The sequence below is a fragment of the Chionomys nivalis genome, chromosome 18 (assembly GCF_950005125.1).
Source record: "Chionomys nivalis chromosome 18, mChiNiv1.1, whole genome shotgun sequence".
NCBI classification, from domain to species: domain Eukaryota; kingdom Metazoa; phylum Chordata; class Mammalia; order Rodentia; family Cricetidae; genus Chionomys; species Chionomys nivalis.
In genome coordinates this window covers 63,006,558-63,021,814 of record NC_080103.1, presented here as the reverse complement: position 1 = coordinate 63,021,814, position 15,257 = coordinate 63,006,558, and the positions used below count along the sequence as shown (strand labels likewise).

Genomic DNA, 15,257 nt, shown 5'->3' with positions numbered 1-15,257 from the left:
CAGTAGCTGAGAGGCTCAAAGAAGATTAAAGGCTGTCGTGAACATGGTAATGTGTGAGAGCCATGGATTTCCTGATAAATCAATCCTTATCTTTAGGTCGGAGCAGGTTTGATTAATACCACTGCGCTTGTATACACTGGAGGGTTTCCTAGTCCCTGATGCAGGCGCTGCAGTCAGCAGAAGTGACCCCTGTGGTTCCTATGTGCATCATAATCACCCACAAGACAAATACTTCAGCCTCATGATGAAGGTCAACTCAATCAGCTCTTGCTGATAACATATTCTATGCAAAAGATGTTGTCCAGGCAGTAAAAACATTTTGACTCAATAACAAGAAAATTGTTGCAATTTGTTCATGATTAAAGTGATCATTATACAGCATACACCCTATGGGTTGATTGGTTATGATAAGTCTAAACGCAGGGCACCCCCATTTCTCTTGGGTAACAGAGTCACCCAAAGAACAGTCAACACAACACCAGTTCCAGCATGGGTATCTGGAATCTGACCCAGAAGAGAGATTTCTCAGTTTTAAATACAAAACAATGCAGTAAATCATCATTGACTGGTATTTCACAGTCTGAATGTCACAATAACTATAACCCTCAGGCAGAGTCTGAACAGATTCTTTGACGTTTACTAACTCACACAGAGAACAGGCATCAGAAGGTCACTCCCAATCCTGGCACAATATTTAAGGATTGTGGCTCCTGCAGCTACTCTCCCTTCTGTGTAACAGAACCCATTACTAGCTGGATACCAACTAACACATTGCATTCCCAGATCTCTGTGGTAGGTGTGGCTATGTGAGGAAATTCTGGCCAGTTATATGTAAGCAGAAGTGGTGGGACTTCTGTAAAGTCATAAAGAGAAGAGGCACGCTTTTCTTGACTTCCTCCTCCCTACCAGAAAGTAGACTGATAGCTGGTACTCAAGCAGTTGTATTGGACCATGAGGCAGTAATTGAGAGTGGCAGCTAGAAATAGCTTCATTTCTGATGACCAGGAAATGGCCAGATCAGTCCGGGGCTACCTACAACCAGCATTTATCTGTGCATCAGGGAAACATCTTTCAGTCATTCTTTTCTTTCCTCTCAGTTTTAAAATTTTGTAGAGAAGTCTGCAGGATGTGTTTTAAGAGAGCAGTGTGTGGGGGACTATATGAACTGCATAATATGGTTGGCAATAAAGCGTCTCACACAATCATTTCTTTGGACAACGGGAGAATTAGCTAGTTTTGAAAAGTTACTTGAGTGAAATGTGTGACTTAGTGATTGAAATCTAAATGCCAGACATAACAAATTCCTCTCAAGCAGAATCAAACACTCAGGCATTTTAGAGAACAGAATTCATTTTGTAGCATTGAATAATTATCAACTGTCATTAAAATGACCTAGAGCTACAAAGCATTAAAGGACCTTCTGTTGACAGTTCAGTATCTGCATTACTGAACCCATCGATAGGCACCACCCACAGATAATAGGGAGTCAATGAGGACACACACTCCTTTGTCCCTGAAGAGTTGGACTGTAGCAGAACACAACCTGATGCAATTCCACTCTACAGACAGTGAAGGTTGGAGAAAAATCTGATTTAATGGGAAGTAGAATATTGACATCCATGTTGGAGGACTCTGGTAGATTTTAGGGACGCCCTCCCAACAGGCACCTAGGTGGCCCAACTGCCTTGGGATTAACCTTAATCATGAAAGTCACCTGATTTAAACTCTACTTAGCCCCCACTATCTACTTACTCATATACACACTGACACACACAAACACAGACATAAACACAGGCACACTCAGATACAAACATGCACACACACAGTTATACAGGTACACACACATAGACACATGTATATACAGAGACATACATCTATGCACACACACAGAGGCGCACACATATAAAGATAAACATAAACACAAAACTCACATATATAGACACAAAGACACACAAACATATAGATATATATGTACACAGATTTAAACGTAGACACACACAGATGCACACAGGTATAGATACCGACAGACAAGGGAACACACAGATACACATACATACACAAACACAGACACACACAAAGGTACTCACAGATAGACACAGATACATGCATGGACAGACACACAGACACACACGCTTGCTCCTTTCCAATATGACTTAGGAAAATTCAGCTCTAAAGAATACAAACTTGCCACAATCCTATAGATTTCTTGAGCACAGTGCCCTTGACCTGGGGCTGTCTACTGCCGCATGCAGCCACAAAAGTCTGAAAGTCTGTGTTTAACCCTGTGGACACACTTCATAGCAAGATCCCAAAGTTTGCCCCCTTCTCCACACTTCATTGAACTGGAACAGACCTAGAGCCCTCAGAAAAGAGGCCACTGTTCAGTGAACAAGGAAACTTGCTTCATTTTTTTCCCACCAGTTTCCCTTAGGGCTCAGATAAAGGATGGGTAATTTAAATGTTCACCCTGTACAGTGGATAAGGCACACCAGAGGCCCCAGATTAAATACCGGCTCTTGGATACAGCCAGGCTTGAGGAGAGACTTTCAAGGACCAGCATTTCAAAGGGATTGATGATGGTGGCTGTCTCTGAACAGCATCACATCATTTCCCTCTCTGTGCTTTCTCCACTGTTGGGATTTCACACATGAATATATGTTGTATATGTAATGAAAAGTATAAACAAGCCTATTTCTATTTTGGGAAAATATTTAAGCTCTAAGCATAATGAATAAACACCAAAACAGTTTTGAAGAATCAGACAATCTTTGATTGGTATGTGTGCTGACAAAGTTCGGTTCCTGGGGATGGAGTTCCACATTAACCATGTCCATTAAAGATTTATGGAGACTTAAAGAAACCAAACAATCCATTTGTAATTAAATTGGTAATCCAACCCTACACAAACCAGATATCCCCATACATATCCCTTCCTTTACAGAAACAAAACCAGGGCAGAAGTGGGGTCTTAAAGGATTGTTTAGAATCCAAATGCTATGAGACTTGTGATTGCTTCCATCCTAATCAAACCCATTTAATGGCCTTTTATTATGTTATTCTCAAATGCAATGTGGTCCAACATTCTTTGATAGTTCGATTTGCTAATTAATCCATCCCTAGACAAACACAAAAAGAATGATCCTGTGTGCATACAAAGTATTGCTTTGCTTTTATCGTGATAGGTCTGTTGATGATTTTATACATGAATTAATGGCAACAATTAGAATGCATAAGTACTTTATCAAGAGGCCAGCCTGTGTGCCAACAGGTTTGCCTCTCTAAAATAATGCAGTTCCTGTAAACTAGAATTCATGAACCTAGTGTCCCTTGGCAGAGAAGGAGGTTGAGGGGTGTGTGTGTGTGTCTGTCTGTCTGTCTGTAGCAGAGGTGGATGTCATGCCAATCTGCCCAGCTAGTACTGAGCAAAGGTCAGTCAACCTGACAGGAGAGACTGGTGTGCCTAAGATGGGGAGTGTGAGTCGAGTTCTGCAGAGGGAAACAGAAACAGGAACTTCTCAAATGACCATTTTTGAATTGTTACATAGTTTCTTATCTCACAAAGACAGATTGAAACTTGAATTATAGCCCAAGCAAGGTGGCTCTAATGTTTGTAATCTCAGCCCTTGAGAGCCTGAGGTGGGAGGGTCACCAGCACCAGTCAGTCTGGGCTAGATAGCAATAGTTTGATAAATAAAATAAAATTAAGATCTCAGATATGCATGTTTTGATGTTTCCTATAAATTCTCCTACTTTCTATGGAGCTGGTCCACATCCGTTCTCTCCTCTCTTATTCTGAGGTGGGTGAGGACAGTGGTGAATACACTTAGCTTCATTTGAAGACTGGAGACCACTTGTCTTCTAAGCTTTGCTTCAATGCCAATAACTTACAAAAATGAAGCAACCTTACTGTGTGCTTATGTTCGCATTATTTCATGTAATTCTTACAATAAATGTGTTCTTATATAAAACTGTTACATCCACTCATAGCCAAATTCAAGATTAGAGAAATGACATTTGACTAAGATCACCCAGTGAGTAAATTAACGAAGCTAATTTTATGCTCCATGCTCTCAAAGACAACATTGCATGTTTAGGTCTCTGAAGACAACAGCAAGACATGAGTCCTGGAGTCAGGATATCTTTCTTCATGCGACTGTGCGGTATGATGGATTTCTCAGGTTTGCTCCACTGCAGCTGCCTCTTCTTCCCCCTCTGCTAAGCAGCAATACCCCCTCCAAATTGGTGCTCCCTCACTCTTCAAAAGATTTATATCTCTTTCTTTAATTATCACAGCTGCCCTATATGACAAATGCAAGTATCTCACTTCTTCCTACAAAAATCTTACGAGCATTTACACCGCTTCTTTCAAATCCCATTGTTATTACCTCAAGTTTGAATCTTAGATGATCCCCAAAGACATGTTTTCATTGTCATGGAGGTTCGCTGAATGAAACACTTCCCTTCCAAACACAGTCCCCACCAGTCAACTGGCATCCTGCTTGCCTCTTGCCTCTAGGATATTCTTCTCTTCCCAACGGTGGTGCTAGGAAAATGTGAAGGGTGTTAATGCTGAGTCTGCCTTTCCTTAGTCAGAGAGATGCAAGACTGTGCTTTCTTCAATGAAACCATGAGGTTCAGTCTTTCCTTGCTACTTCAATTTTTTTAACCATTGTCTTATTAAATCCTGCTCCCATAAGATGAGGTCCATCAATTATTATATAATTTAAAAATTATATAATTACTGATAACTATCATGAAGACTTCTAGACGCCATATCCAATGCAAACTGCATAGAAGCTGGCCAGCAGAGGGAAATCATCACTAATTTTCCCCTAAGCAGCTCATTTAATTTGGTTTAATTAACTCTAGGCTGATAAAAACAAAATTTTAAATAAATATAAGAAATGTGTTAAAGCCACTCGAAATAAACTTCCCTGGGTTCCCAAGATGCCTGAGAACTTCAGCTTATGTTGAAGTAGTCAAAAGCTATCATAAAAAATGAGATCAGCTATAGATTCCAATGTGTACCGATTTTCAACTCACTAACACTCTGGGTAGCTTGCCTTCAGAATTCACTGAGCAATAACAGCAGAAATTGAGTTTAGAGATGTTGAAATTTTATTCCCTTGAGAAAAAAAAATGTTCTCCACTGGTCTAGTCAGTGTGACCAGGGGACAGGAGAGCAATGTGCTGAGACAGCGGGAGAATAAAACGCTAAACACACCAACAGGGAAAGGAAAACTCAAAAAGAGAGCCAGGAGTTATTTCTCTTTCTCAAAGACAAAATACAGTCTGCACCCAAAATTGCATTTTGCAGGAAGAAGTGAGAACGAGTTTCAAAATTTGGCAGAGGGGATGATTTCACTGCTGACAGGGGCTGGCTCTCCTATCTTCAGTCCTGAATGCCACCCTGTAAATACGAGGCTAAGCCTTTGCTTTTCAGCTTCTCAGCAAGTCTGCTCCCAAGCTAAAGACTGGAGATGCAAAGAACACAGGGTTGGGAGAGAGATGTGGTCTTGAATAAAACAATTGTGACAAACATAGCTTCTGCAAAACCCACAGGCCTGGGCAGGAAGTGCCTGCCACTTCTGCCAACCACCCACCACCTCCGGCAGGTCTCCCGTCCACTGCTCACGCATCTAGCAAGGAAGAGCCCCGCAGTTTGCAGCTCTGTGCAAATGCTCAGATTAGACGTATGGGCATACCAGTTTTTGATGAGAGTCTTGTTTGCTGGTCTAATAATCAATCCTGTTGAAAAAGCTGGCTCCTTGTGTCTGCAGAAGATGGGTCTGGCTTTTCAGAATGTCTCAGCTTCAGTGGAGTCAAAGACTTCCTTCAGCAGAGCTTCTGAGAACGCCTCTACCTTCTACCCTCAGAGGTAGACTCAGAGCTTCAGAAAATGCCTATAGCTGCAATCCTTTGGGGAGGGATTACGTGATATTTAAGATGAGAATAGGTGTGAACCCCAGCACTGCTCCCATTCCATCTGTGGACATGGTTGGGTATTTACTTCTAGTGACCCTCAGACTCCTCCAGCACATCCTGATGATAGACCTACCTCGTCTATAGGCACAGGGTCTGCAGGCCCGTGAATAACATCATGAAATGGCGTCTACACTGTCATTATCATTGCTGTTCCATTTGTGTGCATTCATTTGAAGATTCCCAGGAATGCTAAATTTTGTTCACTTATGTTTTGTGATAGGGTCCTACAGTCCAGTCTAGTTTCAACTTCAAATCCAGCTACCTCAGCCTCTCCAGTGCTGGGATGACATCCATCTGCCACCATGCCCAACTGAGAGTTTGGCTCTTGACACATTTTCCTAACGAGAAGCCCGTTTTGAAAGCAAATGTGATAAAAATAGTGGATGATTTAAAAATTAAGACATGGTGTCCAGAGAACAGGGAATTCAATAAAGAGAGATAGAAGGATGGACTAAAAATGTATTCTTAAAAAGAGATAAAAGGATGGATTAAAACTGTACTACAAAGAGAGAATGGATAGGAGACAGCCGTGGTCAGTGTGTGGTGTTTGATGATGTCAGCATAAGCAAGCAACACACACATTAGTCAGAAATAAGCTATTGATAGAGGCCAGGAAGGAACAGTGTGGCGGTGTGGGGCTAGGGTGGGACTGCAGGCCTCACGGTGAGCCTCACAGTGAGCCTCTGGCACTATTTGATTTCTGTAAACCATATTTATTGGCACATTTGTTGCCCATAGTGAAGGGCTTTAGAAACATAACTTCAGGAACACCATGTATTTTGACCAGATTTATCTCACAACATCCCTTTCCTCTGAGTTTTTCTTAAGAATTTATACATTTATGCCGGGTGGTGGTGGCACACGCCTTTAATCCCAGCACTGGGGGAGGCCGAGGCAGACAGGTCTTTGTGAGTTCAAGGCCAGCCTGGTCTACAAGAGCTAGATCCAGGACAGGCTCAAACAACAACAACAACAACAACACTACAGAGAAACACTGTCTCAAAAAAACAAACAAACAAAAAAAGGAATTTGTACATTTACCAAAAATTATTTAAGAAAAAACATATTTAGAAAAATCACACGATGAGTTATAATGGACAGATCACACACACAGAGGAATACACAAATGTGGTGTATTTCCATGACCTAGTTTCTGAGGTGCGTTTTCTCAGGCATAAACACACATGAGGACACACACACATATGCATGGACATGCACACACATGCATGCACATGAATAGAGTATGCAGCATCTGACAACTGAAAATGCAGGACTGGGAAGTGTGGCTGGATCTGGAGTCAAAGCATTGTCTTAGCTAACAGAAGGCCCTAGTGTTCCAGAACCACGCAGCTGGGTTGTAAAGGAGGTCAGCATCTTACAGCTCTGAGGGTGGGAACTAAAAACCATCCTGAAGGGAAAGCAACCAAACCATGTGCTGTCCTTGCTCTGTCTCCTATGAGTTGCTACGATATGTTTGTGTTGTGTAACTGGGGAAGAAAATTCATGACATTTTCAGAGACTAAGAGTTTCCTCATTTTTTGGTGTGAAGATGGTTCATACGTGTATGAAGTCCCAACTTTATGGATAAATCCAAAAGAAATGAAGCATCTTTTCTAAGAGGACTTAAGTGTTCTAGTGAGAATGTGAGTGCCTAACCCTGACAGGAGAAGCTGCCGGGTGAGCTTGAGATGGGACCGGTTACAGATAGTTCTCCAGTGGGAATGGCTACAGTTAGTTCTCTGGTGGGAACAGCTACGGTTAGTTCTCCGGTGGGAACAGCTACGTTAGTTCTCCGGTGGGAACAGCTACGGTTAGTTCTCTGGTGGGAACAGCTACGGTTAGTTCTCTGGTGGGAACAGCTATGGTTAGTTCTCTGGTGGGAATGTCTACGGTTAGTTCTCTGGTGGGAATGTCTACGGTTAGTTCTCTGGTGGTAACAGCTATGGTTAGTTCTCTGGTGGGAATGGCTATGGTTCGTTATCCGGTAGTAACAGCTACAGTTAGTTATCCGGTGGTGCTCCTCTAGTGAGAGGAGGGTGATAGGGCAACAGCAGCCACCAGAATAGCATTCTTAGCAGTATCTGAGACCTCAGCCTAATAATCGTGGCTTGGCTGGAAAATTCAGGTTCAAAAAGACTCATTGACTTATCAAGAACCAATAAGCAGTAAATAACCAGTCCAATGGTTAGACTCCTCTCTGACTCTTTGCCCAGTATGGGAGACTTCCTCTTTTACTTCTGCTCACAAAAACTTAGAAATCATTTTTTGCAAAATGGTTTTATTTGAAGAATAGTTTAGAATACTTTAAATTATTAATCTTCTGAACAGATTGTATCAGGAATACCAAAACGGCCACGGAACAGGGAAACCTGCTGATGAACAAGCCTAGTTAAGGATGTACAGCACTTAGGTTAGTAATCACTCTCAGCCATATATTAATATTTCTATGATAATTTTCAGTAAGAATTACTTTTGTTACCATGCCCCATAATTTGGAAAATTACGATGTTAGGAGAAGTTTTTACATGGCCATGAAATACCAGCAGGCAATCATTTTCCTCCGAAAGTGACCTTTGGGGAATCTTTTATAAACCACTGGCCCTTGAGAATCCCCATGCAATGTCAAACACACGCTTGTACAGCTGTGTGAGTCTGCACACACATCCTAAATGCAGAGTCTGCACACACATCCTAAATACAGCCCACTTCTGTATTAGAGAGCAATTTCTAATTGATGCGATTTTTTTATAAGGCTCTAAGATTTCATTTCCATCTTCATTTATGAAGCAAGAGCAACGCAGAGATAAATTTCACAAAGCACTCCATTCTTTTTCCCAGAGAAGCTCAGACCATAAAATATGGTGCAACTCTCTACTGAAGGCAACAGCTCAGTGTGAAAGGTTGGCCCAGGGCTTGACCGATTTTACATTTGCAAGGACATCTGTGGGCTGTGCCCATGCAAAGATTCGACCGCTAGGTCATTTCTGCTGCCTGCATTTGAAATAGCAGTGCTATGCGCAGCTGGGGTTCACACAGAAGTAGCAATAGCTCTGTGTTCGCTTTACCTCTTAATAACATGGAGCTACATTCTCATCGTTAGCCTGTTTGTGTGTAGACTGTACTCAGGACCAGACCTCGGCTTCTCATTGAATTCTGAATATCATCCTAAGTCTTTCTTGCTGGAAGAAAAGCACACAGGAAAAAGCAAAAGAATCCTCTTTGTGTTAAGGCAAATGAGCCATTGGATAACGTTTACTTAAAAAAAAGAATTGTTTCAAGAGATTACCCATGGAGGACGATGCTCTCCAGACAAGCACAAAGCCCTGCATTTGGTTCCCAGCACCAGAAAGGAGAGAGAGCGAGCGAGAGAGCAAGAGTGAGAGCGCGAGAGAGAGACAAAGAGAGAGCGAGAGAGCTAGAGCGAGAGCGAGCGAGAGACGGAGACAGACAGACAGAGAGAGAACTTGGTTCTGCTCAGATCAGCTCTTCCTAGGGGGGGCCATGCAGCAGCAGTTTCTAAGTGACAGTAGCTTGGCGAAGTCACTTTACCCTGCGTGTTCCTGTCTGCTCCCATGGGTACGGATGGAGACCATCATGGGGTGTCCATGTCCACCAGGAAGTAACTCGGTTACAGCTTCAGCTTTGTTTATAAAACAGGAAAATTCACTCAGTCCCTGACTCATGAAGAAATTCAGTGAGATCCCTTCACCACGTACTTTCAAGGAAGTCCAGAGATGCTCAGTTATGGTAATAGAGTCAGCACTGTGTTCTATATGATACATCTCAGAAGTCCTCTTACTGTGCACAAGGAGGGGATCGAACTTGCAATCAAAGCATTTAGTAGAAATTCTGTGTTTGAAGGACCCAGCCTAGGCAACTCACTCACTGACCTTTCTTTAGTATCCACTGCCTGTGACAGAGATTGCCTTCCGAGGAAATGCATGTTCTGTACTTCAGTCATGGGCACCAGGCAGATGAGAGACCCCTTAAAGAATGGCTCTACAAGGACCCCCTAGGAAACGTGTCCTTAATTACAGAGACTCATATCAGCGATCGCTTGTAAGACATCAGAATAGATGTCGGGGCGTCAACAGAAAGACAATACTCCTGAGAAAGCGTACCTCTTCTTCTGTAGGCTTGCAAGCTTATGGAAGCTGGTCAGACCACTCTGAAGCCGGTCAGACCACTGTGACCCAGGCATTGTTGATGTGGTGTTGCTGCAGTTTTGTGCAGCCACACACACACACACACACACACACACACACACACACTCCAGTGCTTGGCTTCAGGGAACAGCACCACAAGGGACACAGACCCACCTGCATCCACGGTCCCTTCTTCAAAGCCCAGGTTTCTATTGGGGTCCAACATGTCCTCCTGGTCTAACTGGCAAAGCCCGAGAATAATGTTTCTTGCCCTTGTTAGGGGCATATTGCTGGCATGCTGTGAGTGAAGGCCAGAAGGCTGCATAATAAGCCGACTAAAAAAGCCAAAATCTGCCCCAGTGTCTGCAGTACCCAGCTGAGTGGCCTGGTCACTTCTTCTGTCTGACAAATACAAAGAGAAGGGTGGGTCTAGTTAGAATCAGTCTGATAACCTCGGAAGCTGTAAGTTTTGGGAGACATGAGGTGAAAAGTTCTCTAAATCCTCTCTCCAGGCTAGCAGAGTCTGCTTCTCCAAAACACAATGAAACGTTGCCCGTTGATTCACAGGGCTCACATGTCACGGTGACGTTGTCATCAAAATTGCTCCCTTCCTTTCTCTGGATTGTAAGTGCAAAGCCTGAACTAGAGTCTACTGCAAAGTCTGTGCGTGTGTGTGTGTGTGTGTGTGTGTGTGAGTCTCTGTGTGTGTCTATGCATGAGTGCCTGTGTGTGTGTTTCTGTGTGTGACTCTGTGTGTTCTCTGTATCTGTATCTGCTGCCTGCCTGTCTTTCTCTCTGTGTGTGAGTGCATATATGTGCATATATGTGCCAGGGTTGCATGTGGAGATCTGATGACAGTCTCCTGGAGCTGTTCCTCCCTCTACCATGTGGATCTCCAATCCCCCTATCTGCTCAGCCATCCCACTATACACCCCCCAAAACCTGAATTTTTAAAAAATGAATCCTGGTATTTCACCACCTACAGAGCTCAATGTGAGACAGGTACACATTCTCATCAACACTAGGGACTGTTAGGCAAAAGCTCTGATATGCACAAGGACTGTTCTTACCTCAGGGGCCAGTGTTTACAGCAGAATCCGCAAGAGCAAGGAATTTATGAATGGGGTTTTGTGTTAAAAACAGCAATCTGGAGGTTACAACAGAGAGAGAGAATATACTGAAAATGCGGACAGAGCATCTCTCCAGTGTGGAAAGAATTAGTGATGTTCTGCACAGGGTTCTGGAATCAGAATCAAAACCGACCAGTCGTTCCAACAGGACATGGCTGTTCCAGGACACTGAGCTTTTATCTGACCAAGCAGAACAAGTAGGAAATCAGAAAGATACCATAGTAAAGAAGATATCCCAGACAAGAAAACATTCCTGTGATCTAGAAATAAAGACAGGGACATTTCAGATCATTTGTTTTATTTTCCATTGACAGACTCCATAAATAACAGGCATTTATTAAATACACAGAGAAGCTGTCCTTGGATGCAGTCATAACTCTGATATACATCTCATACATTCATTCTCTGTCTACATAATATCGAGTATCGACTGTAAAACACATGAAAGGTATATTTAAATACACTGCAGAGAAACACCCAAAAAGCTTACACAAGGTGGTAAGACGCATTTTCCTGCATTGCTGAGCATGTGGGGAGGACGCAGTGAGGAGAGTGGGGAACTCCCTGTTTGCGCTCTGCAGTGGAGCTTCAAGTGCCGATGTGGCCAGAACCACACACCAGATTGTGGGATTGTGTTTCTTGGTTGTGAGCCGACCACAGTAATTGCTGTGACAATAGGTTCAGTCCTCCAACTCTTTCCCTCTTCCTCCTTCCCTCCCTCCATCCCTCCCTCCCTCCCTCTCTCTCATTTAGTGATTATCTGAGTGAATAAGTTTATCATTTTCTTTTACAAAAACAAGTCCAGGCCACACCTCCTTGTCTTCAGGGTGAGCAGTGTGTAAGGGTAAATGAAGTCCATTCCTGTCTCTGCCTCTGAGTCAGCCTTAAAAGACCAAGAATTTTAACGGGTTGCAGTGGACAACTCTCCGTACTATCTCCATGTTCTCCACTCTCACCCCACACCCACATGGCTACCCTTTCTAAACCACCAAGAATCTTGAAGAGTATGTAAATTGCATACATCTCCCCTGGCTTCTCAATAAATCTTGATTTTTCCAGAATCTAAAAACTATGCAAGGAAACACACACACCAACAAATGTAAAAGAACAAAGTTTTCTTATTTCCATCTCTGGTTTGCTCTCAAGCCTGAAGTGCTATTGAATGACTGAATAATTTTTATGCTGGGAAGTCTGACAGCCAGTGACTAATTTAGGGCCCCAACCAATAACACTGTGAAAACCATTGGTAAAATAAAGAATCAAATCCATCTAAAGTTCAAGCAACAGGATACAGCCAAGGTGCCACCAGTTCGGGTCCTGCCTATGAATTTTTAGTCTTAATATATGGGACATTTTATAATATTTTGCTATAACTCAGTCAAGAGATCTTTTATGAGATAAAGAAGAATTAAGCAGAAATATGCATATACTTTCATTTCAGAATAGTTTAAACCTATTGTGATTAAACATATTTGTTTAAAATATCTTGGTATACAGCATTAGGCAAATTTGATAAATCTCATTGTTTTGGTGGTGTTGTTTTTTGAGATGCAGTCTCTGTGTTGCCTGGCTGGCAGGAAATCACCCCTTAAGCCAGAGTAGCTTCAATTTGGGGTGATCATCTGGCCTCTACTTCTGTAGTCTGAGAAGTTACAGTAACACATTTTGCTTCTCCAACTGAAGATATTTGCAAAGTCCATTTTATTTGAAACATTAACTCTTTGTATTTGACAACGTATCGTCTCTGGCATCTATGACATAACATGAAGCCTAAATTCATTTGAAAACCATAGACACTTATTAATTTTAAATGCGTCTCTACATTTAATTCACTTGTTCTTTCTGTGCGGTTTTTTTGAGATTCTAATGAATACTTTCAAGTTCAGAAAAGAGCTATAATCTATGCATGCATTCTTATTCCTGTGGATACATATGCATGACAAACCAGCTGTCTGGGAGTAAACTTCAAGGCCAGTTAATCAAACTCAGAGATCGAGATGCCACCTTCTGCTGGCAGAAGCCCCCTTTCTCCACAGCACATCACTGAACTCCAACCATCCCAAGCTGAGACTGTGGAGGATTTTTACTTCCTATCCAATTGTTTCTCAGATAACAAAACTTACAGTTTCTTCCCTTTCTGACTCCTTTTCAAGCTTGGTCAAAAACAGCCACTCATTTACTTCTGCTATGGAACCCTTGGGCAGGAATGGGTTTCGTAGCCAAGGGTACATTTCAGCCTGATCTGTGTTTGCAGCTTGATGAAAAATGATGTCCTTTTGCTAGTCGTCTCTTTACCAGCTGAAGATGCATCCTCTAGACAATGAATACAGATGGCACGTACCATACAACCATACAGCAAACTTTTCTAAGGGCAGAGCTCTGTTTACTCAACTAAATAAGAAGCCATTTGCCTTAAGGCTGGACAAGCTGTAACAGATGTGTCATCTGCCCCAAGAGTGAGCAGAAGTTTTTGGCAGAATCTCATTCACTCTTCCACTGTACAAGGTTTATTGGAAAGTCCTATATTCCAGATGCTACAGTAAGTGAAAGTGAAAGGTAAGTCAGGGAAGCAGCAACAAAATTACATTTCACCACTCAAATCCAGCAGTGTGTATCTACTTCATCATAGAAGGTCTCAGAACACTTCAAAGGCAAACAAAGCCTCTTTTGGATACAGTTGTTTGAGGATGGGGGAGGATAATGTTGTCCTATACTCTATGAAACATATCTAAGAGAGATTTTTATAACAAGGCTAGTATATATAGCCCTATATTTATGTCTTTGTTTTAACATCTGGATTATGGAGCCATCCCGGGTGGTGACAGCACCTCCACTAGACTTTATATTCTGACTCACTTTTATGTGATCATTTAGACTAATTATCCTAATTCATCCAGGCCAGTGGGCATAATTGACCTAACAGATACATTGTAACAGTTACAATCAACTGTCATCCAGACTGGTACTAACCACAAAGAAAATGCCACTATGTAAGAAGCAGAAAGAAATCCCAAGCTTTGAAGAAACTAGGGAGCAATAAAGTACAAATCAAAATCTTCACATTAACTGGCAAAATTATTGAACTGGCAAAATGGGGGTGTGTGACAAAGAATAAAGGCAGTAAATGGGATGGTCCTGAAGGAGCCCAGTCTTTGTGGGGTAACTTTTAACCCTTCAAATCCCAAAGCTTCTGGTTGTAATTGACCTGTGCCACAAGAAGACACTAAGCCAAAGCGTCAAGCCGTGTGCCCTTATAGCGGTGTGAAAAGCCAATCCAGCAGCAGAACTGTGTAATAGCATTCACCAAGGGCAGGGCAAGGGGGAAGAGAAGCCATCATTAATATTCCTATCTTATAAGAAAGCTGGCACGAAAACATCTCTATTTAGTTTCTATATTCCTGTTGGCTCTAGAATGAGAATTGGTATTTAAAGACCAGAGAACATTAGTTGGAACAGTTCTCAATCCAGTCTTTAGGTAGCATTCTGAAATGTAGCTTCCTGACTCTCATAGATTAGCTATGACTCTCCCCCGGACTTCTGAGAATGCAAAATGTATTCAAAGGAAAGAACATTCAGCAATGGGTGGACAGAAACTTTTGTATTTGGAAAAGTGGAACCAGTTCTTATATAGTTAAGGAGTAAACTCCCTGACCAACCCAACCAAAAGTTAAGTTTTGTAGGGTTATGAGTTAACAATGTATTGAACAATATTTAATATTTAAATAGCATCAAAGCAACACATTTGTGGATAGTGGATAGCTTATACACTTTTAAAAACACAACTAGATTCTTTAAAATTTGAGTGAAAAAATGGAGGAAGCAAAAGTCACAGAAACAATGATGAAAGAGAACACAACCAATGTTGTTGGACAAAACAAATCTCTATGGCCTGGTCCCCTACCCAAGGGTTTACACTCCAAACTCCCCACACACAGTGTGCTGTGACAGCAACTCTCTGTACCCCAAGTAGCTCAAGGTCATTTATCATAAGTGTTTC

At 42.1% G+C, this 15,257-nt stretch overlaps 1 protein-coding gene across 3 annotated transcripts in view; it reads right to left on the bottom strand.

Annotated features, from left to right (window-relative positions):
• The window catches only part of Ptger3 (prostaglandin E receptor 3), an 85,082-nt gene that overhangs the window by 41,073 nt on the left and 28,752 nt on the right, over positions 1-15,257 (bottom strand). The gene's annotated exons all lie outside the window — the stretch shown is intronic.